The following is a 24,474-nucleotide window of genomic DNA, read 5'->3' on the forward strand; positions in this document are numbered from 1 at the left end:
TGAAGATGCGATCCGGACCATTTGTCCAGCAGATCCCACTGAAAAGTTCTTACGTGAAATCTGCCGAATGGAATTGCTTCGTAGGAAGCCACCATTTTTACCAGGACCCTTGTGCAATGATGCACTGTTTTTAGGAGGTTCCTGACTTGCTCGGATAACTCCCTGGCTTTCTCTTCCGGGAGAAACACCTTTTTCTGGACTGTGTCCAGAATCATCCCTAGGCACAGCAGACGTGTCGTCGGGATCAGCTGCGATTTTGGAATATTTAGAATCCACCCGTGCTGATTGTAGCAGTATCCGAGATAGTGCTACTCCGACCTCCAACTGTTCCCTGGACTATGCCCCTATCAGGAGATCGTCCAAGTAAGGGATAATTAAGACGCCTTTTCTTCGAAGAAGAATCATCAATTCGGCCATTACCTTGGTAAAGACCCCGGGGTGCCGTGGACAATCCAAACGGCAGCGTCTGAAACTGATAGTGACAGTTCTGCACCACGAACCTGAGGTACCCTTAGTGAGAAGGGCAAATTTGGGACATAGAGGTAAGCATCCCTGATGTCCCGGGACACTATATAGTCCCCTTCTTCCTGGTTCGTTATCACTGCTCTGAGTGACTTCATCTTAATTTGAACCTTTGTAAGTGTTCAAAAAAAATTTTTTAGAATAAGTCTCACCTAGCCTTCTGGCTTCAGTACCACAATATAGTGTGGAATAATACCCCTTTTCTGTAGTAGGAGGGGTAATTTAATTGTCACCTGCTGGGAACACAGCTTGTGAATTTTTTCCCATACTACCTCCTTGTCGGAGGGAGACTTGGTAAAGCAGACTTCAGGAGCCTGCGAAGGGGAAACGTCTCGACATTCCCATCTGTACCCCCGGGATACTACTTGTAGGATCCAGGGGTCCTGTACGGTCTCAGCGCCATGCTGAGAACTTGTCAGACGCGGTGGAACGCTTCTGTTCCTGGGAATAGGCTGCCTGTTGCAGTCTTCTTCCCTTTCCTCTATCCCTGGGCAGATATGATCTTATAGGGACGAGAGGACTGAGGCTGAAAAGACGGTGTCTTTTTCTGCAGAGATGTGACTTAGGGTAAAAAACGGTGGATTTTCCAGCAGTTGCCGTGACCACCAGGTCCGATGGACCGACCCCAAACAAGTCCTCTTCCTTTATACGGCCATACTGTGCCGTTTGGAATCTGCATCACCTGACCCCTGTCGTGTCCATAACATCTTCTGGCAGTTATGGACATCGCGTTTATTCATGATGCCAGAGTGCAAATATCCCTCTGTGCATCTCGCATATATAGAAATGCTCTATAGTCAATAAAATACTGTCCCTGTCAAGGGTATCAATATTTTTAGTCAGGGAATCCGACCAAGCCACCCTAGCTCTGCACATCCAGGCTGAGGCGATCGCTGGCCGCAGTATAACACCAGTATGTGTGTATATACTTTTTATTATATTTTCCAGCCTTGTCAGCTGGTCCTTGAGGACGGCCCTATCTATAGACGGTACCGCCACTTGTTTTGATAAGCGTGTGAGCGCCTTATCCACCTTAAGGGGTGTTTCCCAACGCGCCCTAACTTCTGGCGGGAAAGGGTATACCGCCCATAATTTTCTATCGGGGGGAACCCACGCATCATCACACACTTTATTTAATTTATCTGATTCAGGAAAAACTATGGTAGTTTTTTCACATCCCACATAATACCCTCTTTTGTGGTACTTGTAGTATCAGAAATACGTAACACCTCCTTCATTGCCTTTAACGTGTGGCCCTAATAAGGAATACGTTTGTTTATTCACCGTCGACACTGGATTCAGTGTCCCTGTCTGTGTCTGTGTCGACCGACTAAAGTAAACGGGCGTTTTAAAACCCTTGACGGTGTTTTTGAGACGTCTGGACCGTACTAATTGTTTGTCGGCCGTCTCATGTCGTCAACCGACCTTGCAGCGTGTTGACATTATCACGTAATTTCCTAAATAAGCCATCCATTCCGGTGTCGACTCCCTAGAGAGTGACATCACCATTACAGGCAATTGCTCCGCCTCCTCACCAACATCGTCCTCCTACCTGTCGACACACACGTACCGACACACAGCACACACACAGGGAATGCTCTGATAGAGGACAGGACCCACTAGCCCTTTGGAGAGACAGAGGGAGAGTTTGCCAGCACACACCAAAAACGCTATAATTATATAGGGACAACCTTATATAAGTGTTTTCCCTTATAGCATCTTAATATATATATAAGCATATCGCCAAATTAGTGCCCCCCCTCTCTGTTTTAACCCTGTTTCTGTAGTGCAGTGCAGGGGAGAGCCTGGGAGCCTTCCCTCCAGCCTTTCTGTGAGGGAAAATGGCGCTGTGTGCTGAGGAGATAGGCCCCGCCCCTTTTTCGGCGGCCTCGTCTCCCGCTCTTAACGGATTCTGGCAGGGGTTAAATATCTCCATATAGCCTCCGGAGGCTATATGTGAGGTATTTTTAGCCAAAATAGGTATTCATTTGCCTCCCAGGGCGCCCCCCTCCCAGCGCCCTGCACCCTCAGTGACTGCCGTGTGAAGTGTGCTGAGAGGAAAATGGCGCACAGCTGCAGTGCTGTGCGCTACCTTTAGAAGACTGAGGAGTCTTCTGCCGCCGATTCTGGACCTCTTCTTACTTCAGCATCTGCAAGGGGGCCGGCGGCAAGGCTCCGGTGACCATCCAGGCTGTACCTGTGATCGTCCCTCTGGAGCTGATGTCCAGTAGCCAAGAAGCCAATCCATCCTGCACGCAGGTGAGTTCACTTCTTCTCCCCTAAGTCCCTCGTTGCAGTGATCCTGTTGCCAGCAGGACTCACTGTAAAATAAAAAACCTAAGCTAAACTTTCCTAAGCAGCTCTTTAGGAGAGCCACCTAGATTGCACCCTTCTCGGCCGGGCACAAAATCTAACTGGCTTGGAGGAGGGTCATAGGGGGAGGAGCCAGTGCACACCACCTGATCCTAAAGCTTTACTTTTTGTGCCCTGTCTCCTGCGGAGCCGCTATTCCCCATGGTCCTTTCAGGAACCCCAGCATCCACTAGGACGATAGAGAAATAAACTGCACTGTGTGTCTGGTGGTCACTCACTATATAATATATTATGTACTCCTGGCTCCTGCTATAACCTATAACTGGCACTGCAGTAGTGCTCCCCAGTCTCCCCCACAATTATAAGCTGTGTGAGCTGAGCAGTCAGACAGATATATATAATATTATATATAGATAATAGATGATGCAGCACACTGGCCTGAGCCTGAGCAGTGCACACAGATATGGTATGTGACTGAGTCACTGTGTGCTGTGTATCGCTTTTTTCAGGCAGAGAACGGATTATAAATAAAACTGGTGGTCACTATCAGCAAAACTCTGCACTGTACTGAGTACTCCTAATGCTCCCCAAAATTAGTAAATCAAGTGTCTCTCTAATCTATTCTAAACGGAGAGGACGCCAGCCACGTCCTCTCCCTATCAATCTCAATGCACGTGTGAAAATGGCGGCGACGCGCGGCTCCTTATATAGAATCCGAGTCTCGCGATAGAATCCGAGCCTCGCGAGAATCCGACAGCGTCATGATGACGTTCGGGCGCGCTCGGGTTAACCGAGCAAGGCGGGAAGATCCGAGTCGCTCGGACCCGTGAAAAAAAACATGAAGTTCTGGCGGGTTCGGATTCAGAGAAACCGAACCCGCTCATCTCTAGTAACTACTCCCAGCACTAGCACTGTTGTGCTCCCAGTGCACATTTATGTGGGGGAGATGTACAAAGCTTTCAAGATAGGTAAAGTGAAGAAGTTGCCCATAGCAACCAATCAGCTGTTATTTATCTAGCACAGTATATAAAGTGACAGTTTCAAGCTGATGGGGACATGTACTAAGTAGTGAAAAGAGTGGAGAAGTGAGCCAGTGGAGAAGTTGCCCATGGCAACCAATCAGCTGCTCTGTATACTTTTATAGTATGCAAATTATAAATGTTATGTCAGTACTGATTGGCTGCCGTGGGCAACTTCTCCACTGGCTCACTTCTCCACTTTTATTACTGCTTAGTCCATCTCCCCCAGTTGCTTTGGGCAACTTCTCCACTTTATCTCTCTCCAATACTTGATACATCTCACACAGAACTCCTAGTTCACATTATGCTACAGTGGCCCCACGCCGGTGATGTAGCTGTGTGCGGAGCCCCCGGCTGCACTACTGTTAATCCGGCATTTGCCACATCTACCAAGAGCAGGAGATAACTATAGGCAATGGAACATAGGAAAAATACACGGTGGAGTCACATTATTATGACCGCCAGCTAATAGCCAGAGTAACCGCGGTGTGCAGCACATACAGCAGCTAGATGGGCTGAATTGTCATGGTAGACACATGTCTGGTAGCCCCACAGGTTCATTATGACGATGAGCTCTGTAGCTGTCGGTCATCCATCACACTCCTTCTGTATGCGATCGCATGGTGAAAGCCCATATATGTGCGATGCCAACGCGGCGCATGCGCAGACAGACGAAAATCTGCCTTTTTCAATTTCGATAAATAGCGATGAACTCTGAATAACCCCCTGTATTGTCAAGGTTAAAATCTGGTAATTGTCAAACATTAGCAGTCTGGGCAAGATGGGATTACCCATAAATCCATTCTCTCTCTGGAGTCCATTGTTTACTGTCAAAAATTGTTTTTTTTAATGTTAATAAATGTGCAAAATTCAGATTGTAATATTTCCTGACTGAACATGTCTTCAGGCCACCACCATTTGGCGGAGTCACTGAACTGCTAGATCTGTCACACTAGGCCTCGGTTACATATGTTCCTACATTGGACACAGATACAGCCGCTGACGGTCAGGCTGAACATCACAGTAATGAATGAACACTGTACTGGGTGATAACTTTGGCCTAGAGAGACTGGAATTTGTGGCTAGAATGCCTAAAAAAACCTGTTAGACTATATAGGAGCGAGTTCCTCTATCTGACAACAGCTTGTAACAGGTTCAACAGGATCAAACGAAATTGTACGTTAAGGTGGTTTTTTTTTCCATTATTGCGAATGGCAAACCCGAATCTCAAATGGCAAATCTCCAGCAAAACTCAAATGTGAGCAGTGAATGGCGCAAACTTTAACCAGTAGGTTTTTGACTCTTGACCCGTAGCAGTAAGAACGTGTTGACCTATAGCAAGTTTATTTATTTTTTCTTACGAGAGAAAATTCAGATACAGCCGCTTCCGCTTAGAGGTCAAATGAAACAGGGCGCGCAGGCTGAGTACAGTAAGGGCATCGTCAAATGCGGTGTATGCAGACCACAACACGACGCGTATAGGCTGGCCAGGCAGCCAATATCTTATGGGGACTCATCCACTGGTGCACTACCGATGATGATGATAATATCAAGGTGTATGCAGAACCTCACAAAGAACATGATGGACAGATAGACCCACAGCAAGGCTCTGAATGATTTTCCAAAAATGATGCAGCAATTTAGGCAGAGAAGCTGCTTGTTGGCCACAGAGATGGAGGAAATTATCCCGAAACTTTCCTGGCAATGGGGGTCATTCTGAGTTGATCGCTCGTTAGCAGCCGTACAAACGCATAGTCGCCGTCCACGGGGGAGTGTATTTCCGCTTTGTACGTGAGCGAACACCTGTGCAGCCGAGCTCTGCAAAAACATTTTGTGCAGTTTCAGAGTAGCTCTGGACTTACTCAGCCCTGGCGATCACTTCAGTCTTTTCGGTCCCGGAATTGACGTCAGACACCCGCCCTGGAAACGCTTGGACACGCCTGCGTTTTCCCAAACACTCCCAGAAAACGGTCAGTTGACACCCACAAATGCCTTCTTCCTGTCAATCTTCTTGCGATCGGCTGTGCGAATGGAATCGTCGCTAGAAGCAGTGCAAAACAACGATGCTCTTTGTACCCTTACGCCGCGCGTGCACATTGCGGCCCATACGAATGCATAGTTTTGCCATTTTTTTAAATGATCACTACGCAGCGAACAACGGCAGCTAGCGATCAACTCGGAATGACCCCCAATACAACAGCAGGATAAACTAATCCTTCCCTTTATACACCAGTGTGCGGCTTCTTATATCAATAAATACAAATATTTGCTTTGATAGATCGATGTCTGTTCTTTCCCAGCCCGCTCTATATTGCCTGCGCATTGAGCGACGGCTGAATGTCAATCTAAACCGTTCCACCGGCAGGAAAACATTTGCAGTAATGAAAAGGCTCATGAAAGGGCATGGGGGTCCATTGTGCCAACAGAAATATTTACCCACAGCCGGCTCAACTGTGCGTCGGAAATCATTTAGAATTGCTCTCTAATTGCTGTATTGTTCAGCCTGATAAATATACTGTAGCTGGGAAAAAAGTAAATGTCTGTGTTTCCCAAACCTTTGGTGTCCCTGGGGCCCACGCGTCATTCCTAAATGTAGGAGAAAATATTCATTATTTCCTCCTTTTGTAGGAATGAGGTATCGGAGCTATGTACAGTAATACACAGGTAATACAGGAGCTATAACAGGTCTCCTGCTCACCTTTCATTCCCACTACCCTCTGCAGTCCCCATACACTCCCTGCTCACCTTTCATTCCCACTACCCTCTGCAGTCCCCATACACTCCCTGCTCACCTTTCATTCCCGCTACCCTCTGCAGTCCCCATACACTCCCTGCTCACCTTTCATTCCCGCTACCCTCTGCAGTCCCCATACACTCCCTGCTCACCTTTCATTCCCGCTACCCTCTGCAGTCCCCATACACTCCCTGCTCACCTTTCATTCCCGCTACCCTCTGCAGTCCCCATACACTCCCTGCTCACCTATCATTCCCGGTACCCTCTGCAGTCCCCATACACTCCCTGCTCACCTTTCATTCCCGCTACCCTCTGCAGTCCTCATACACTCCCTGCTCACCTATCATTCCCGCTACCCTCTGCAGTCCTCATACACTCCCTGCTCACCTATCATTCCCGCTACCATCTGCAGTCCCCATACACTCCCTGCTCACCTTTCATTCCCACTACCCTCTGCAGTCCCCATACACTCCCTGCTCACCTTTCATTCCCGCTACCCTCTGCAGTCCCCATACACTCCCTGCTCACATTTCATTCCCGCTACCCTCTGAGGTCCCCATACACTCCCTGCTCACATTTCATTCCCGCTACCCTGTGCAGTCCCCATACACTCCCTGCTCACCTTTCATTCCCGCTACCCTCTGCAGTCCCCATACACTCCCTGCTCACATTTCATTCCCGCTACCCTCTGCAGTCCCCATACACTCCCTGCTCACCTTTCATTCCCGCTACCCTCTGCAGTCCCCATACACTCCCTGCTCACCTTTCATTCCCGCTACCCTCTGCAGTCCCCATACACTCCCTGCTCACCTTTCATTCCCGCTACCCTCTGCAGTCCCCATACACTCCCTGCTCACCTTTCATTCCCGCTACCCTCTGCAGTCCCCATACACTCCCTGCTCACCTTTCATTCCCGCTACACTCTGCAGTCCCCATACACTCCCTGCTCACCTTTCATTCCCGCTACCCTCTGCAGTCCCCATACACTCCCTGCTCACCTTTCATTTCCAGTACCCTCTGCAGTCCTCATACACTCCCTGCTCACCTTTCATTCCCGCTACACTCTGCAGTCCCCATACACTCCCTGCTCACCTTTCATTCCCGCTACCCTCTGCAGTCCCCATACACTCCCTGCTCACCTTTCATTTCCAGTACCCTCTGCAGTCCTCATACACTCCCTGCTCACATTTCATTCCCGCTACCCTCTGCAGTCCCCATACACTCCCTGCTCACCTTTCATTCCCGCTACCCTCTGCAGTCCCCATACACTCCCTGCTCACATTTCATTCCCGCTACCTCTGCAGTCCCCATACACTCCCTGCTCACCTTTCATTCCCGCTACCCTCTGCAGTCCCCATACACTCCCTGCTCACATTTCATTCCCGCTACCCTCTGCAGTCCCCATACACTCCCTGCTCACATTTCATTCCCGCTACCCTCTGCAGTCCCCATACACTCCCTGCTCACCTTTCATTCCCGGTAACCTCTGCAGTCCCCATACACTCCCTGCTCACCTTTCATTCCCGCTACCATCTGCAGTCCCCATACACTCCCTGCTCACATTTCATTCCCGCTACACTCTGCAGTACCCATACACTCCCTGCTCACCTTTCATTCCCGCTACACTCTGCAGTCCCCTTACACTCCCTGCTCACCTTTCATTCCCGCTACACTCTGCAGTCCCCATACACTCCCTGCTCACCTTTCATTCCCGCTACACTCTGCAGTACCCATACACTCCCTGCTCACCTTTCATTCCCGCTACACTCTGCAGTCCCCTTACACTCCCTGCTCACCTTTCATTCCCGCTACCATCTGCAGTCCCCATACACTCCCTGCTCACCTTTCATTCCCGCTACCATCTGCAGTCCCCATACACTCCCTGCTCACCTTTCATTCCCGCTGCCATCTGCAGTCCCCGTAACCTCCCTGCTCACCTTTCATTCCCGCTGCGATCTGCAGTCCCCAGACACTCCCTGCTCACCTTTCATTCCCAGTACCGTCTGCAGTCCCCATACACTCCCTGCTCACCTTTCATTCCCGCTACCATCTGCAGTCCCCATACACTCCCTGCTCACCTTTCATTCCCGCTACACTCTGCAGTCCCCATACACTCCCTGCTCACCTTTCATTCCCGCTACACTGTGCAGCGCTGGAAAAAACGCTAGCGAACGATCAGGTCTGAATTACGCCGTGTCCCTCCGGGTGAGACCCTTCAGTGTTATGTTCCGCCATGCATAATTAACGGGGGTATCAATACTTGGGATTGCAGCCGTAACTGAATAAACAAATGTTCAATTGTTCCAGTAATATGGTGTTCGAAGCTGTAATTCACGGTGACCAAAGTATCAGAGATCCACAGGGGTATATGGATGAAGGGCTGAACTGAGTCAGATCACTCCTGACCTGTGCGGCTCGTATTCACTAAAGGTTGAAAATGAGTTTCTGTGAAAACAAGCGTCTTCACTGGTGAGAGGCTATTCTCTGTTTAACGCACCCACCGGCCAGCAACAGCCATTACAGCGGCGTGTGCGCATGAGCAAAGTTATGGCAGTATAATCTATACGTTCCGCTTTCATTTCACCATATAGGCGGCGCAGTTCCAATTGGACTGGAAGATCTCACAGTCACTGCTGCTCAGCATAGTAACGGGTGAGAGGAAAGGAACGGCATTTGCTGGTCATGCCACGTGGTGGTACAGTATATTTACTCAAAGTCGCTTTTGGTCGATGTTTGGTCGTTTTTTGGAACGATTTTGTGTTTCAGGATCTAAATCACACATGATTTTTGACATCATTTACATTTTTATTTAAAATTATCTCCTATATATTAGCCCTGTGACTCTGTGCCTGCATTTCTAACGCTGGGTGGAGTCACAGGCACAGATCTGGGTGGCTGGATGAAGGCCAGGAACAGTCCGCTCCCTCGGTCCGCCCATCCCCACCCAGTCCCCTCCCCATCTCCCCCCAGTCCCCTCTTTCCCTCCTCCCTGTACACTCCCTGCACCCTGTTGACACTGCAGCCAGTGAGTCTTTGCGGCTGCCAGACAGTGCGGGTGAGAATGCTGTGGACGACCTCTGCCTGCCGCCCCCGCCCCCCTCCCACCCGCGGCACCCACAGCCTCCACAATATACACCCCCCACCCGCGGCACATGCCCTGCGCCACCCCGCAACCACACCTGCAGCACCCCACACCCCTCCCCCACCGGCGGCACTCCCGCCCCCTCCCCCACCCATTGCACCCACACCTGCAGCACCCCTCGCCCCTCCCCCATCCGTGGCACTCCCGCCCCTCCCCCACCCACGGCAGACGCCCCTCCCCCACCCGCGGCACACTCGCCCCCTCACCCACCCATTGCACCCACACCTGAAGCACCCCCCGCCCCTCCCCCACCCGCGGCACTCCCGCCCCTCCAGCACCCGCGGTACATGCCCCTCCCCCACCCACGGCACTCCCGCCCCCTCCCCCACCCGTAGCACCCACACCCGTAGCACCCCCTCCTCTGCCCGCAGCACATCCAGACCCCCACCACACCCCCACAGCCGCACCTCCCCCACCCCCATACTCACCTCTCCCCCCTCCCCCGCACCCTCCACCCCACCCGCACCTCCCCCACCCGCGGCACCCACCACATCCGGCCCCCACCCGCGGCACACGCCCCTCCCCCGTGCGCTGCACTCCTGCCCACCCCTAGCACCTTCCCCACCCGCAGCACCCCCGCACCTTCCTCACCCCCATACCCATCTCTCCCCCCCGCTACACCCCTCCACCCCACCCGCAGCACCCACCACATCCGTCCCCCACCCATAGCACCCACAACCCGCGGCACCCCCGCCCTCCCCCACCCATGGTACCCCCGCCCCACCCCCATACCCACCACTCCCCCCCTCTACACCCCCGAACCCTCCACCCCACGGCACCCCGCACCCTCCCACCGGCGGCACCCACACCTGCAGCACCCCCAGCCCCTCCCCCACCCGTGGTACTCCCGCCCCTCCCCCACCCGCCGCAGACGCCTCACCAGCGGCACTCCCTCCCCCTCCCCCACCCGTTGCACCCCCACCTGCGGCACCCCCGCACCACCCACAGTATCCACCACATCCGCCGCCCACCCGCGGCATCCACCACATCCGCCACATGTCCCCTACCCCACCCGTAGCACACCCCATCCCTCCCCCATCCACGGCATTCCCGCCCCCACCCACGGCACTCCCGCCCCCCTCCCGCATCACTCACAACCCGCAAACCTCCCCCACCCGCGGCACTCCCGTACCTCCCCCACTCCCATACCCACTTCTCCCCCCGATACACCCCCGCACCCTCCACCCCACCCTCCCCCAACCCACCCCCATACCCACCTCTCCCCCCCTTACCCTCCACCCCACCCGCACCTCCCCCACCTACCACATCCGCGGAACACGTCCCTCCGCCACCCGTAGCACCCACACCCGCCACCCCTCCCCCACTCCCGGCACCCCCATACCCACCTCTCCCCCCCGCTACACCCCCGCACCCTCCACCCCACCCAGACCTCCCCCACCCGCGGCACCAACAGCATCCACCACATCTGCCCCCCACCCGCGGCACACGCCCCCCCTCCCACCCACAGCATCCACCACATCCCCCTCCCACCCGCTGCACTCCCGCCCCCTCCCCCACCCGTAGCACCCACACCCGCAGGACCTCCCGCCCCTTCCCCTGCCCACAGTGCATCCGGACCCCCACCACGCTCCCGCAGCCACTACTCCCCCAACCACACCACCTCCGGCCCCCTCCCCCACCCACTTCATCTATAGACACCTTCCTCCATTCATGGACCTACCACACCTCCCCCACCCGCAGCACCTCTGGACCACCTCCCACAGCACCTCTGGACCCCATCCACGGCTCCCTTGCAGCCACCCCTCCTCCACCCGCAGCACTTCTAGAACCAAACCTTACCCCCCCTGCAACCCCACCTCCCCAAACACACCCCCACTACATCGCCCCTCCCCCACGCACACCACCTCCAGACCCCCTCCTTCATCCACAGCCCCCCGCACCCACCCCTCCCCCACCAACAGCATCTACACTCCCCTTCCACACCCACACCTCCCCCACCCGCACCCCCTCCCCCTCCCCCATCCGCGACCCCTCCACACCAACCCCTCCCCCACCAACAGCACCACTACACCCTTTCCGCCATCGGTGCCACTGCACCCACCCCTCCACCACCCGCAACACCTCTGGACCCCCTCCCGCACCCACACCTCCACCACACGTAGCACCTCGGACACCATCCGCAGCCGCTACAAGTGATTCCCTCGATCAGGGTGATCAGTGGCACAGATAGGCACCTCCACCTCACTGAACCCACCCCCTTTCCAAACACACACTGAACTTCTGTGAGTATAGATGCCACCAGTGGACATTGGATTAATTAAAAATAAGATTTTACTCACCGGTAAATCTATTTCTCGTAGTCCGTAGTGGATGCTGGGAACTCCGAAAGGACCATGGGGAATAGCGGCTCCGCAGGAGACTGGGCACAACTAAAGAAAGCTTTTAGGTCACCTGGTGTGCACTGGCTCCTCCCACTATGACCCTCCTCCAAGCCTCAGTTAGGACACTGTGCCCGGACGAGCTGACATAATAAGGAAGGATTTTGAATCCCGGGTAAGACTCCTACCAGCCACACCAATCACACCGTATAACTTGTGATACTATACCCAATTTAACAGTATGAAAACAACTGAGCCTCTCAACAGATGGCTCAACAATAACCCTTTAGTTAACAATAACTATGTACAAGTATTGCAGACAATCCGCACTTGGGATGGGCGCCCAGCATCCACTACGGACTACGAGAAATAGATTTACCAGTGAGTAAAATCTTATTTTCTCTGACGTCCTAGTGGATGCTGGGAACTCCGAAAGGACCATGGGGATTATACCAAAGCTCCCAAACGGGCGGGAGAGTGTGGATGACTCTGCAGCACCGAATGAGAGAACTCAAGGTCCTCCTCAGCCAGGGTATCAAATTTGTAGAATTTTGCAAACGTGTTTGCCCCTGACCAAGTAGCAGCTCGGCAAAGTTGTAAAGCTGAGACCCCTCGGGCAGCCGCCCAAGATGAGCCCACCTTCCTTGTGGAATGGGCTTTTACTGATTTAGGATGCGGCAGTCCAGCTGCAGAATGCGCCAGCTTAATTGTGCTACAAATCCAGCGAGCAATAGTCTGCTTAGAAGCAGGAGCACCCAGTTTGTTGGGTGCATACAGGATAAATAGCGAGTCAGTCTTCCTGACTCTAGCCGTCCTGGAAAAAATAAATTTTCAAGGCCCTGACTACGTCCAGTAACTTGGAATCCTCCAAGTCCCTAGTAGCCGCAGGCACCACAATAGGTTGGTTCAAGTGAAAAGCTGATACCACCTTAGGGAGAAACTGGGTACGAGTCCTCAATTCCGCCCTATCCATATGGAAAATCAGATAAGGGCTTTTACATGACAAAGCTGCCAATTCTGACACACGCCTGGCTGAAGCCAAGGTCAATAACATGACCACTTTCCACGTGAGATATTTTAGAACCACGGTTTTAAGTGGCTCAAACCAATGTGATTTTAAGAAACTCAACACCACGTTGAGATCCCAAGGTGCCACTGGAGGCACAAACGGGGGCTGAATATGCAGCACTCCTTTCACAAACGTCTGAACTTCAGGTAGTGAAGCTAGTTCTTTCTGGAAGAAAATCGACAGAGCCGAGATCTGTACCTTCATGGAGCCTAATTTCAGGCCCATAGTCACTCCTGCTTGTAGGAAATGCAGAAATCGACCTAGTTGAAATTCCTCTGTTGGGGCCTTTTTGGGCTCACACCAAGCAACATATTTCCGCCATATGCGGTGATAATGCTTTGCAGTTACATCTTTCCTGGCTTTAATCAGCGAGGAATGACTTCCTCCGGAATGCCCTTTTCCTTCAGGATTCGGCGTTCAACCGCCATGCCGTCAAACGCAGCCGCGGTAAGTCTTGGAACAGACAGGGCCCCTGCTGCAGCAGGTCCTGTCTGAGCGGCAGAGGCCATGGGTCCTCTGAGATCATCTCTTGAATTTCCGGGTACCACGCTCGTCTTGGCCAATCCGGAACCACGAGTATTGTTCTTACTCCTCGTTTTCTTATTATTCTCAGTACCCTTGGTATGAGAGGCAGAGGAGGGAACACATAAACTGACTGGTACACCCACGGTGTCACTAGAGCGTCCACAGCTATCGCCTGAGGGTCCCTTGACCTGGCGCAATATCTCTCTAGTTTTTTGTTTAGGCGGGACGCCATCATGTCCACCTGTGGCCGTTCCCATCGATTTACAATCAGCGTGAAGACTTCTGGATGAAGTCCCCACTCTCCCGGGTGGAGGTCGTGCCTGCTGAGAAAGTCTGCTTCCCAGTTGTCCACTCCCTGAATGAACACTGCTGACAGTGCTAGTACGTGATTTTCCGCCCATCGGAGAATCCTTGTGGCTTCTGCCATTGCCATCCTGCTTCTAGTGCCGCTGTCAAAGTCAGAAAAATATCTCTATGCACACTACCATATTTGCACCTCACACTGGTCCGTGCTGCGCATGCGTACGCTCTCCCGTACGTGCGCATACTCACAGTCGCGGGCACCCGCAGGCGCATGGTATGCGTATTTACGGTAGAGTTTATGCGGTTGTAGCGTACGACTCAATCATTACATATTTTCAGTAATAATGTATTTTGTAGATCATGGTCCCTTTGATAGATTCTGAAAGTTTGGTTAATATAGAATGTTTATGAACAGAGGAATCCCTCTTTGTTTGATACGAAGGGTCAGACAGGAGTAATGCAGTGGTGTTTAGTATCCATCGGAAGAATATTTAATTAGAAATATTCCGGTGTTGGTTTGAAGCAGATCAATCGCTCGTGCGAATAGTTATGGACATAAGAAGTTTATGAACATTTACTTTATTTGCACTTTATTACCCATGCGGCGGGAAACCCAGTTTCCCTCCCACCTGAGCAGTTGGAAATAGTCACAGCCCACCTGTATGAATCAACCTATGACCTTTTGTTATAATGCGAAGCCGAATTCCTGTGTCCAATGAACAATGAGATTGTAGGGACCATTGAATTGTATTGTGTGTGGGGCATAAATAGCAGGCCGACCATATCCAACTTCACTCTCTTCAACGGTTCTCATTGCTGATAATCGGGAGCTGGATATCGAGGCGCATGCGATCGTTCCCCTTGTGCGTAAGTTTTCTCCGTAATCATATTGTCTTACTGTGAGCCATCTCTCTCTCTCTCTCTCTCTCTCTCTCTCTCTCTCTCTCTCTCTCTCTACTCGTTCTCTCGTATTTTCCTTTAATTGTATTGTATTGTATTTCCTGTGTAGTTTATCTGGTTAGTTGGTTTATGTTATATTGTAGTGTATCATTTGTACTGTGATTCCTTTTGCAAGTATAATAGTCATAATACACATAATAGGTTTCGGACCCTAAGCCCAGGTATCTGTGTATTCTTTATAGAATTAAGTATTCTCTGAGCGTCGGTTACGCTCAAACAGCTTTGTAGTTAATCAGGTTACACAAGGTTGCACTTACACTTTGTCTCTACATTAAGGTTTACTGTGTATTTCATTGTTAAAGGTATAGATATAAAGGTTTAACGTTGTGAGCGTCTGCATCGCTGGTGATCTCCTCGTGGTCCCGAGCGCCGCTACGCTATAGCGAATCATTACGATAAGTCAACAGCCAATAGTCTGCCTGCCTGCGATCACTTGGCCGTGAGTGAACGTGACGCCTGAGCGTCTCGATCACGGCTAAGCGATCGATACGCAACTTGCGTACCCTTACGGTACTTCTCACGTAGATAGCGTACAGTGTTCTTAGACCTCATAAAGGGTTATATACACGATAAATATTTAGCTTTATCAATTGGCGGCTCGTCCTGTCCTTCACATATCTGCACTAGGTAGATCAGCAGACATTATCCCTCAGCAAAGGGCGGGAGGTTGTCTCGTAGTGCTGACGGGATAAGCGTCTGCTTCGCTTAGATAAAAGAGTGCTGAAGGAATCCGGGAACCGGAGGTAAGAACAAAACGCTAGTGTCTTTTAAAACTGTATTTTTCTGTCTTGCGTACACACGCACGCACACATATATATCTGCATTTCTTTTTCTTTTTCATTTTCGTATATCACTCTCCTGTCTGCCAGTTTTATAGTCGATAGAAGTGCTAAAAAAAGATTTGCCGTTATTTCATAGTTTAAGAGTAAAGGTAATATAGTTAAAAGATAGACAAACACACAGTTTTGCCTGGGAGATAAGGCGAAGTCAGTGTGTTGTGTGGTAGATGATCAAGGATCATCTACATTGATAAAAATATAAATTGTGTTACGGTGGATCTTTGCTTTGCGTACACGTGTCCCTAACAAAAGACTTGCGTACGCAATCCAAAGGCCGACGCACGCAGCGTACATTACGCAACGGAGCGTCCGGTTACGCCCACGTAGCTCAAGTCACGATAAATTGATTTTTAAACGCAACGCGGTAAATAACGCAAAGCGGTAAATAACGCGAGGCGAGAAATAACGCAAGTCTATTTTTTGGAAATCCAAAATTTAAATTAACAGATCCTGCTCCTAATTGGTAACACAGCTGGGCTAAAGAAAAATTTCTGCGCAGAAATAGAAATAGAAACAAAAGTGTACATGTGATGAGTGAGTGTTTTTACAATTTTTAAAGGTTGAACCACAAGAAAAGTCGAGTACTCGTGAGGTACATGCGTGTAAGTGACGTGCACGGTGGCTAGGGAGGCATCTCTGGTTAAATATACAATTTTGAGCATTAGAGTATAGCAGACCAGGAGGTCATACTGTAACAAGACCAGGAGGTCGTACTGTAACAAGACCAGGAGGTCATAACAGACCAGGAGGTCCAGGTACAGCCGACAAGGAAGTCCGCTATACAGTTCACAGGCACAACACCGAAAAGGGTTGGTGCAACACCCATATAGGCCATATAAGCTCTGGCTGAAGGAATTCGCAGTCGTAAGTTTCGATTCCATTGGTCTTTCCGTACATAAGCTTAGTTGTTTGTGTACTGAACGACTGGACCGCACGTAAGTGTGTGCAGTAGTTAGTAATCTGACCTAATACCATTAGAGTAAAGGGGTCACAAACGCTATCTGTACACTCTAACGTGATTTGTGTAATTTTTTTATTTTAAGGGAAGTTCGCTGCTCACTCAGGAACTATCCAGCAACCAATAGTTACTGGAAAGAGTAAGTGTTCTTCGGATAACCCTCGCAGGTTCCAGTAAATAGAGGTTCAGGTCGCAGGGGCCCTAGGTCGAGTACGCCAGCACCATATCGGTGTGATCAGGTCGTATAGGTCGGCGTGGGCGAGTGAGTGGGGTACTCGGTAAACCGCCACCGTCAGCCTATTGTTGGCATTTGGTTTTTCGTAAAGGGTTGGCTAAATAAAGCAACACTTTCGAACTATGGGGGCCACTTGTTCAGGTAGGGGGCGATCAACCTCGGTTCGGGTTGATTCAGTGGTCCGGCCAATTGGGTCGGCCAGGTATATCATGTGTGAGAAATATGGAAGTCACACAGAAACTTTATGTGATGAATGGGAGAGAATGACTGTACATGACGGGGAGAAATTCCCAAGAATAGGGAGCTTCAGCTCAGAGGTGTTACAAAATTTAAGGAGGAGGATATGTCTCATAAAATCAACAAAGAGACGAATTCAGCATTATGATTATTTACAGTTGTGGCAACAGGAAGGTGAGATACAGAGAGGTTTGGCTCAGGCGGCAGGATCTGGCTCTAACAGAAAACTGATTGCCACGGCCCCGCCGCCACCATATATATCAGGAGAGAAGTTGATTACGGAGAAAGACGCACTAAGGTGTAACACAAAATCACTTAGTAACTGTGTAAATGTTAATGATAATGTTAACCCATTAACCCATGCAAGTATTAACCCGTGCAAGTTGTACCCTGTTTTGAACTTTCCTCAGGAGTGTGATCAAGAGGACGAATCGGCAACGATTTCAGCGCTCTCTCTAGCAGCCACCATAGCAGAGACCACAGTAGGCACAGCTCCACCCACGAGATTAGTAAAGGCCCCTAGCGGAGGGATAGGTGAGGTCGTATCAACTGGTAAGTACGGCACCATGCATTATGCTGAAACTATTTCACCACAGCCTGTAGAATCTACACAGAATGAGGTTGTTAGAATTACACCTGTTAGAGTAATAGCAGTGCCAAATGGGAAAACAGACGCATCAGGAGCCACTCCCATTAGGAACATTGCCATGTACACTCCATTTTCCCGAATGGAATTAAGGACCATAGTGTCTGAATTTCCTGACCCTAGAAAAGACTTAGTTGCCAGTCAAAAATACATCAGAGACTTAGGTAACACTGCAGAGCCCAACAATAAAGACTGGCAGATATTGCTGAGAGCATGTTTACCCTCAAATGTCGACGCAACTCAATTTTTAGCTGATTGCGGACTAGATCATGATGTACCTCTTACAGATGTGTACAACCAAGATAATGTGAAAAGAATAAACTTGCAGTTAAAAGAGTATTTCCCAGCAGTAGCTAAATGGAATAAGATATTCTCCATTAAACAGAAGGAGTCAGAGACAGCTGCAGAGTATTTTCACAGAGCATTATTAGAAATGGCAAAATACACAGGTATAGAGGACATTAAAACAGACACAAACCATCGGGAAGTAGCAGTATCGGTACTGATGGATGGTTTAAAAGAGTCATTGAAGACTAGGGTACAGACCACGCAACCATGTTGGCGAGGTCTGTCTGTGGCTACTTTGAGAGAGGCTGCTATTGATCACGACAGAAACATCACCAGACACAGGGAACAACAAGGTGACAAATTAATGTCAGTAAGTATACAGGCTCTGACCACAAGGCAGCCTTTGTTTGTATCACCAAATCCTGTGGGTAAGTCAAGTATGGTTACTTGTTATTCTTGTCACAAACAGGGACACATGGCACGAGATTGTAGAGTAAAGAATCCACGAAACTCATACCAAACCCCTAGACAACGACACGACACACGACATTGGGAGCAAGGTCCGCAGAAACGGAGTTATGAGCCACATACAGGGGAAACAAAAAGATATCCCCCAAACAGAGACTGGCATGCCTCTGGTAGTTCCCAACTATCTCCCTCACAAATAGTTGCTGCCAGCGGGATTCAGGGAGGTCACCATACCCAATAGGGGTGTGGCCATACCTGTAATCTGCAGCCAGTGAAATTGATTGCCAACCTTGAAAGTGAACCCGAGGTCGCAATTAATGTAGCTGGTAAAACTTTAAACTTTCTTGTAGACACAGGGGCGGCCAAGTCAGTGATAAATTCGACAGTGGGCATGAGAACCACTGGTAGGACAATTCCAGCCATGGGAGTAACAGGAGTAGTCCAGCACTACCCTGTTAGCAAACCAGCCGAGATTACAATAGGGCCTTTGCATACCAAGCATTCCTTTTTGCTGGCTGCATCGGCACCAACTAATCTCCTGGGAAGAGACTTACTGTGTAAAATGGGGTGCGTCATTTATTGTACTCCTGAAGGTGTATTCTTGGACATACCTGAGAAACACGCTCAGGAAGTGCGAGACATGTTAGACTCCCCATCAAAATTAATGTCACATACCATTATGACAAATAGGAATCCATCCCAAATAGAAGAGATGACATCTCAGATACCAGAGTCACTTTGGACAAAAGACGGACAGGACACTGGATTAATGGCAAACGTAGCTCCAGTAGTTGTACAAGTAAAAGATGGTAGGATAGCTCCAAAAATCCCACAGTATCCTCTGAAGCCAGAGGTGGAGTTAGGAGTTTACCCAGTAATAGAGCGCTTGCTACAACAGGGCATTCTGGTAAGAACGTCCAGCACTGCCAATAGTCCCATCTTCCCTGTTAAGAAGAGTGGGGGGAGGGGTTACAGGCTAGTGCAGGATCTAAGGGGGATTAACAAAATAGTTGAGAGTCAGTTCCCCGTAGTGCCAAATCCAGCTGTCATCCTAATGCAAATCCCTCCCACTGCCAAATTTTTCACTGTTATTGACCTCTGCTCCGCTTTCTTTTCGGTACCTCTGCACCCTGACAGCCAATATTTGTTTGCATTCACATACAGAGGAGTCCAATACACGTGGACTCGATTACCCCAAGGTTTCATAGATAGTCCAAGTATATTTTCTCAGGCTTTGCATGATTGTTTACAGTCTTTCCAACCAGACAGTGGATCAGTATTGATACAGTATGTGGACGATTTATTACTGTGTTCAGATTCACTGGAAGCATCTCTGAAGGATACGAAACAGCTCCTGTTTCATCTTTCAGACACCGGACACAAGGTGTCCAAAGACAAGTTGCAATTATGCCAAACTAAGGTAAAATATTTGGGACACTGTCTAACACAAGGACTGAGACACCTGACCGCTGATAGAATCCAAGCAATTAGAGACATGACCCTGCCACAAACCCAGCAACAGATCAGAACGTTTTTAGGAATGTGTGGGTATTGTCGTAATTGGATTCCAGGGTTTTCCATTTTAGCATTACCTTTGCAGGAAATGGTCTCCTCAAACAAACCTGATAGGATTTCGCATACAGACGAGTCCGAAACAGCATTTGAGAGACTCAAACAGTGCCTAACGCAGGCACCAGCACTAGGTATGCCAGACTATGGGAAACCCTTTGAACTATACGGAACAGAAAGTGCTGGTTGCGCGGCAGGAGTACTAACCCAAAAACACGGTGATGCCAGCAGGCCAGTTGCATACTACAGCGCTCAGCTAGACACGGTAGCGCGATCCCTCCCCACATGCTTGCGAAGCGTTGCTGCGATAGCATTGCTAGTGACAAAAAGCGAAGATGTCGTGCTAGGCCACAACCTCACAATCCATACGCCACATGCAGTATCAGCCTTATTGAATTCTGCCCAAACCAGACACGTCTCATCAGCGAGGTTTACAAGATGGGAATTGGCACTAATGGCCCCCGTAAACATCACCATAAGGAGATGCAGTGCATTAAATCCTGCAACGTATCTCCCAGGTGTGCCTGGTCAGGCACAAAGGGTGGAAGGTGAGAGTGCTGGGGAAGGAGGATTTAATACAAAGGAAGATACACATGATTGTATGGAATATTTGACCCAAAATTTTACCGCAAGGCCTGACATCAGTGACAACCCACTGGAAGATGCAGAACTCACGTTCTACACGGACGGTAGTTGTCACAGACAGTCAGACTCGGGAGACTTGTGTACTGGATACGCAGTCGTAGATGACCAAGACACCATAGAAGCGGAACCGCTAGGCCCACCTCACTCAGCCCAAGTTGCTGAACTGGTCGCCCTAACCAGAGCATGTGAATTGGCTAAGGGTAAGTCAGCCAATATCTACACCGATTCTAGATACGCATTCGGGGTAGTCCATGATTTCGGAGCCCTATGGCGTCTCAGAAATTTCATGACGGCAGCTGGTACACCGGTAGCGCATGCAGCTCACATAAAAAGGCTTCTAACAGCGATACAGGAACCCGACAGAGTGGCTGTTATCAAATGTAAAGCACACACATATAGCCAAGACCCGGTATCACTTGGTAACAGCCGAGCAGACGAAGCTGCTAAGTTAGCAGCTGCTACCCCCATACAGACAGACACCACACAATTAATGGTATTTAATACCATTAACACACAGAAGTTGTGTGAAAAGCAAAATTTGTGTTCCACACAGGAAAAGGCAGTCTGGAAGGCAAAGGGATGTGGCCAAGAGTCCTCAGGACTCTGGACGGATGGACATGGTAAACCAGTGGCCCCCAGAGCATATCTTCCATGTCTGGCTGAAGCAGCTCACGGGCTGACTCATCTAGGCAAGGAGGGAATGTGCAAATTGGTAAGAGCCTATTGGTGCGCCCCAGGATTCTCCTCTCATGCGAGTAAAAGAGCAATGTCATGCCTTACCTGTTTGAGAAAGAATATTGGAAAAGCAATACCTACAGAACCATCCCATATCCCACCTGCCGGCGGCCCTTTCCAGGTAATACAAATTGACTTTATACAATTACCCCCTTGTCGGAATTTGAAATATGTACTTGTTTGTATAGATGTTTTCTCGAATTGGGTCGAAGCATTTCCTGCGGCTACAAATACCGCTATGTTTACAGCTAAGAAAATTGTGCAGGAATTTGTATGTAGATATGGTATCCCTAGAATAATCGAAAGTGATAGGGGTACCCATTTTACAGGTGATGTCTTTCAAGGAATGTGTAAGTTGATGGGAATTAATAGCGAGCTGCACACTCCGTACCGTCCACAGGCGAGTGCGAAGGTCGAAAGAGTGAACAGCACTATTAAAACTAAATTGAGTAAAGTGATGGCAGAGACAGGATTGACATGGCCAGAAGCTTTACCCATTGTACTGTACAGCATCAGAACCACTCCCAGGTCCCCTCTTAATCTGTCCCCTTTTGAAATCTTGTTTGGTCGACAACCGCATGTTATGATTAACCCTCAGGATGATTTGAAATGTAACAATGAAGTAACTGTAAAGTACTTGATTAACATGAGTAAACAGTTAAGGAATCAAAATGATAATCTAAAGTTGGTGATCCCTGATCTACCTGATAGTAATTGTCATGACATTGAACCTGGGGATTATGTAATGATACGAAATTTTCTACGCTCAGGTTGCCCTATTGACAGATGGGAAGGACCATACCAGGTCTTATTGACTAGCACTACGGCATTGAAGGTTGCTGAGAGAGAGACTTGGGTCCATTCATCCCACTGCAAGAAGGTTGCTGATCCAGAGAAGTCCCGTGATAAGGAACAGACGGTAGAGGTTGTATCACTGGAGTGTCTGTTCCAGGAGGACTGAGGCGGCACCTGAGCCTTGAAGACCGAGAGCTGTTGTCGACTCCCCACTCCCTTTTATTGTTTTTTTTCCACTTCCCATCTCCTCTCCCTCAAATGTATTTTTCCTCCTTCTCATTCTTCTTCGTCTCCTCCTCAAAGATGGACTTGCCCCAAGAGACTGTGATCCGGATTTTCCTGTTGACCATGATGTTGACCAGAGCAGTCTGTTCCGGCGAGAGTACCATGGAGGTCGATAGAGGTTCTGGAATGAGTTCTGATGATAAAGATGGAGGCGTAGTTTTCCAAGATCAACCTAACCAACAAGCAAAGGCGAGTATCAGAAAACGATCCGATAGCATTGACCATAGAAGGAATTGTGACGGATTGTTAGCTGAAGAAAACTGTATCTGTAGGCTCTGTAACAATGTCATTGAAGATGGGTGCATTAAGAAATGCCAATCCAGTTTTAATATCCATATGGACCGGCATCCATTGAGTGATTATCACTCCTTAGTGGGTAATGTATTAAACAAAACAGATTGTTGGGTATGCTCTCAAGTACCTCAGGGTCATAGCAAATCAGGGCTAGTACCATTTCCTTTAACGATAGGGGAGGTACTTGAGTTAAATGGTGGGAGACCGGTGGACCGGAGGTTTAATATCTCCAGCCCTCCTAGTTTGAAGCTCCACCAATACCACGTGGATAGGTCCCTATTATGTTTTAACATCTCCAATCCCAGAAAGCCGGGAAATTGGGAAGTATCATGGAGTAACCACACCATGACCTTTTCACATAGAGCAGATAGAATGCCTACAGATACAGAGCTTGTACGCCACATAGCCAGTAGAGGAAAATCTTTCCGGTATAGATACACCTTAGGAAATAGGATTACTAGAGTTGGAGAAGTATCACCAGGATACTGTGCACATATCGTACAACCTGATACGTGCATTAAGCAGATGGAAGAATTAGGGCTAGGAGATTTCACCTGGAAGGTGTGTAATATGGTAATGTCTTTCTCCGTCCCATATGTTCTCCCCGATGATGCATATTTCATATGCGGGAGAAAGGCGTACAAGTGGCTTGCCCCAAACTCTGAAGGATTGTGTTATATTGGAAGAGTATTGCCTGAAGTAATGACTGTAACTCATGATAAAATGAAAGACATACACCGTGGTGCCCAAGCTCCTTATACTCACACTCATTACGAGCACCTCGTTAAAAGACAACTGTCAGAAAGGTTAGAGCATCCGGCCTCTGATCTGATCCATGAATCCACCGGGATTCAGGTTCTGGTGGCGTTAGATTTCACCCGCACCGCTCGAGGAGTGATGAATTATAGATACATTTCCGCACTCGCCAATTTGTTAGATAATATCACTGAAATGTATGATGACACGTTTAGATACACTGGAAGAGAACTTCAAGCTTATAAAACAGAACTGGTACAGCATAGAATGGTTCTTAATTACCTCACAGCAGTGACAGGCGGATATTGTGTTACATTGGCAACACAGTACGGCGTGAAGTGTTGCACGTATATCACGAATAGCACCGAGGATCCGGTAGAGGTCATAGACCAAAAGATGGACGATATTCTCCAATTAAAGTGGGAATTTCGCCGAAAACACAATCTCACTCTTGCTGCTGTAGGTAATGAGCTGACTGGTTGGGTGTCATGGTTGAACCCGCGAAATTGGTTCTCCGGTTTGGGAGACTGGGCTCAAGGAGTCATAATGGATGTTGGGAAGTTTCTACTATGTATCTTAGGTGTCGTTATATCGATTGGATTGATATTTAGATGCGGGCAGGCTTTAATGAGGTGCAAACAAAGTACCAGAGTGATGAGTTTGAGGAGTGAGGAAACTGTAATTAACCTGGATTTGATTTACGACCCAACGATAGAAACAATGATGTGATGAAAATGCGATTTCTACGGTCCGTTTCTTTCACCTGTTTTTCTGGTTTTTCTCCAAGATAACAAGACC

Source organism: Pseudophryne corroboree, chromosome 6 (assembly GCF_028390025.1).
Source record: "Pseudophryne corroboree isolate aPseCor3 chromosome 6, aPseCor3.hap2, whole genome shotgun sequence".
In the NCBI taxonomy this organism is placed as follows: Eukaryota; Metazoa; Chordata; class Amphibia; order Anura; family Myobatrachidae; genus Pseudophryne; species Pseudophryne corroboree.